At 51.1% G+C, this 4,073-nt stretch overlaps 1 long non-coding RNA gene across 1 annotated transcript; it reads left to right on the top strand.

Annotated features, from left to right (window-relative positions):
- The first annotated feature begins 2,081 nt into the window (after positions 1-2,081).
- Positions 2,082-2,920, top strand: LOC134401215 (uncharacterized). The gene is made up of 3 exons (XR_010025644.1): positions 2,082-2,242; positions 2,367-2,404; positions 2,882-2,920. It is a non-coding gene; the product is annotated as an uncharacterized LOC134401215 (long non-coding RNA).
- The last annotated feature ends 1,153 nt before the right edge of the window (positions 2,921-4,073 follow it).

Below are 4,073 nucleotides of genomic sequence, written 5' to 3'. Positions count from 1 at the left end.
ACATATATCCCGATAGGCTTGCAATACTAAATTCACACCAGTATCAGGGGTTAGGATAAATACCACCCAGGCATCTAGCTGTGGCAGAGTCATGGAATGCTGCATTCTGACCCCAGCACTGAGTTTAGGTTTAGGGGTTGATGATTCAGTGTCTTCCCCAGAATTCACATTTGTGCCTGAGTAGTGGAGCCTGTTGGCTAACTTGAGTTTTGAGGTTAAGACAGGTCAACAGAGGCGGAACTAAGGGGTCCTGGAGGCGGAACAATCTTTGAATCCCCGACAGCAATCAATGCAGACCACAGAAAGGGAGAACTGAGGCACATGGACATTAAGGTTATCAGATCAGTTAACAGTATTACACTGGAAAGTAATTTAGAAACGTAAACACATATTGACACACACACAAACACACACACACAAACAGACAGACAGAGAGAGAGAGAGAGGGGGGGGGGGGAGGGAGGGAGGGAGGGGGAGAGAGAGAGAGAGAGAGAGAGAGAGAGAGGATTCACTGTAGCTTACTGTACTCCCTATTCTTCCCTTTCCTTTAGGCACAACCATCGGTCTCCTCCCCTCCCCAGCAAGCAACCTGTGAGGGAAACAAGGTCAGTGGCCAGCGCAGGTTGTGTTTGCTGCAGGGTGGTGTTAAAGGGAGGGGGGATTCATTTCTTTATGGATGTTTAGTATGCAGATTTGTATAGCACTTTCAAGTAGAATTATCAGATCAGTTGACAGAGTAATAGTATTACATTGGAATGCAATTAAAAAAACCATTGTTGATCACTAAAAGTATAACTGGAAAGTTTGCATGATGAATCAGGCTCTTTGGTTAGGAAATTTCATGCAGGATTGATCTGTTGACTGACTTGTTCCAGGAAACATCTGTCCCGAGCAGTGAACAAACGCAGGCAGTTGCAGCGGCCCTGAGAGCCTTGCAAGTAAGTTTTCTTCAGCTCTAACATTGCTGGTGGATGGTGGAGGAGGGAGTCAGCGAAGAGCCAAGGAGCAAGGCCTTGAATGGGGGCGTTCTAGTGTAGGATGTTACGGGTGTCAGACTGGGTCCGGGAGTCCAGAGGACTCTCCCCTGACAACCCTCCGCCACTGGGCCCAGCTCCTTTGGGTGCAACCAGGTCACAAAGAAGCTCGCGCAGTGCCACGAGCAGGGGCGGGGAGGGGTGGCGTGGCAGGCAGCCGACGAAGGCAGAGGCTGAAGAAGTGCCTCCTTCCATTTCTTAGTGCCAGCAGCAGCAGCCCAGAGACCCCTTTTTCCCCGGGGAGGGGGGGCTTTTCCTCAAGATGCAAATCAAAATGGGTGGTGAATTCACGGTGGATGTGAATGTAAACCCTATGGATTTAATGGTTGCTCTTCTTTGCTTCACAGAATAAATGGACATCGTCTGAAGGGACTTGGGTAGAGGAAAGTGAGGTCAGTGGCTCTTCTCTACTGGCTGTTTGGCTAAAGAGAGGAGACAATATATTAATTTCTTGTTTATTATGCAGATGTTTATACCGCTTTCCAATGAAAAGATCCAAGCGGTTTGCATAATAATAGATTTACAACAAAATACAATAAAACAATCATGATTGAACAATGAAACTCTAACTGGCCGTGGTTTGGAGATGAGCAGGAAGCAGAAATTAGCAAAGTGATGTTTTTGGCTGCTCTATTTTGTGGCAGGTTTTCATGATTCATCAGGCTGTTGGGTCGAGAATTAGAACCTTTATGCCACTGACATCTACATCACCTGTCTGACAATGTGGGATAGGGGAAATGTGTACTCCTGCATAAGCTATGGGGTCTGTGGGTGGGAGGGCGGGGGTTTCCTCCCCTCTCCCTGGTCATAATGGCTCAGAAGGAAGCTGAGGTATTTCCAGGGGGGCGGGGGATTGATGAATGTGTTGGCCAAATGTGTTCCCTGACTTTCCCAAGGGCAGCCCCTAAGCCAAATGAACATACAGGTAGTGGAGCTTGAGTGGTGAAAGTTGGGAAGTGATCAATTATACTATCGACCAAAGTGAAGTTTCTGCACTGGTATATTCACAGGACTCGGGATCATCCAACCAATCACCGTCATCACCAGAGTCTTGTTCCCCACCATCTTCTCCTTCTCCATCCTCTCCTCTTTCTGCATCCTCGTGTCCTTCACCTGCAACATCATCTCCTCCACTGAAACAGTCCCTTCCATCTTCTCCACCAAGAGCTGGGCCATCAACGAAAACAACGGCACAACAACCTGCTCAGGTAAGATCACCTTCTCTGACATCTCCTTTCCCACCTCCATCATCCCCAGACTCATCAAATGAGGGGGAACACTGGTCCTACAGCAGGAAATGCCTGCCTGATTTCATTATTTCCTTCTGTTTAGACCAAAGGGAACCTCAGGAGGAAGGTGTCAAGAAAAAGGTGAGGAGCCCCTTTGAGCTACAAAGGGGAAGCAGTAAAGCAATCAATAGCCCTGTGCTCTCTGCTCACAACACTCTTTGGCTCTTCCCAAACTCACCCCATGAATCGGTGGAAGCCCTTGAGGCCGACCCTGGGGCCCCCTGGGCTGCCATTTATGGGGAGGGGGAGGGAAATCCACTGTGTGGCCCCCTTCTGCGAGACCCTGTTTTCAGCACTGTCTGCAGCAGGACGGTGACAAAGTGTGTCCAGGGCTATTGAAGGAGCAAGATGCCACGCTGCTGCTCTTTTCCGCACCCACCCAACTCCCTCCCACAAAAGGGTTGGGGGACACAGGGAGGCGGAAGCTGTGTCGGCCCCTGGGAAGGGGGATCGTTGGGCCCTTGGGCTCCCCTCCCAGGGGGGTCCGAATAGACAGAAAACCACGGAGGCCCCTCAGCAGTCATTGCTAACTTTCCTCTCTCACACTTTTACTTTCAGAAGAGGAAGCCAAAAAATGAGGAGCCTGCCGAGAAAAGGTTTGGAATTTTCTTTTGCTTCTGCATTTCAGATGTGTTGAGGGAAAATGTCACAGTGGGGATGGGGTTCTGTGGTGTGGCCCCCTGTCCTGGCCATGTATATATAGAGAGGTAAGTGGCAGCTTGAAAGCCCGAACAAGACTCCTGTGGACTCTGATCCACCTCACAGGGCTGCTGTGGGAATCCCTGGGGAAGGGTGAATACGGCTCAGGGCATGGCCTGAAGGCACTTCACGAAGGCCGCCAGCTGAAGCTAAGCATCCCTGGGTCAGGTCAGTGCTGGGATCGGAGACCCCCATGGAAATCCAAAGCACACCTCCCCCAGCCCCATGGCCTCGTTGTCAGTGGGGTGGCCCAAGTCTGTGGCTGGGCCAAACGACTTCCGGCTGCAGGTGAGGAGTCCTATGGCTGAATCCCCTGCATGGGGAAGACAAGCGTAGTGGGGAGAAATGGTCGGAATGGGGAGTCGCTCCAATGGAGCAAACCCTGTAGAAACCTCGTGGACTCACTCCTCCAATGTCTCTGTTTTTGCAGGAAAAGAATGAAAAGATGCTCGTTCCTGCCTTCTTTTCCTCCCTTCCTTCTATTTCCTCTTCCATTCTCTCTCTCTCTTTTTCATTTCTTCTTTCCTTCTATTTCATCTCTCTCTCTCTCTCTCTCATTACTTTTTTCCTTTTTTTATTTTTTAATGAAAAATACATACAACATATACAGCATGCATTGCCTGGGAAGTGGACACTCGTGTCCTCCCCGCTGCCGCTGCCGTGATCGCCTGCTCACGGGCATAATGGCTCGCTCGTTGCTGCAATCAGCCACCCGCCACCATGGTCTCCCACTGCCTGAAGTGATCCAGCATACTCTGGTCCCTGGAGGAGTCCTCTTGTGTTCTGCAGGCGCCCCACAGACGACTGCTCCTCCCAACATCCGAAGCAGGCGTCTGTGTGGTGCCTGTGGAACGCATGAGGACTCCTCCGGGGACCAGAGTATGCTGGATCACTTCAGGCAGTGGCTGGCCATGGTGGGGGGCGGCAGATTGCAGCAACGAGCGAGCCACTACGCCCGTGAGCAGGCGATCACGGTAGTGGCAGTGGGAAGGACACGAGTGCCAACTGTCTCTGGGCTCTGGTAGGTTCAGCCCCCCCAGGCAATGCATGC

Source organism: Elgaria multicarinata, chromosome 7 (genome assembly GCF_023053635.1).
Source record: "Elgaria multicarinata webbii isolate HBS135686 ecotype San Diego chromosome 7, rElgMul1.1.pri, whole genome shotgun sequence".
Classification (NCBI taxonomy): Eukaryota; Metazoa; Chordata; class Lepidosauria; order Squamata; family Anguidae; genus Elgaria; species Elgaria multicarinata.
This window is presented reverse-complemented; position numbering and strand designations above follow the sequence as displayed.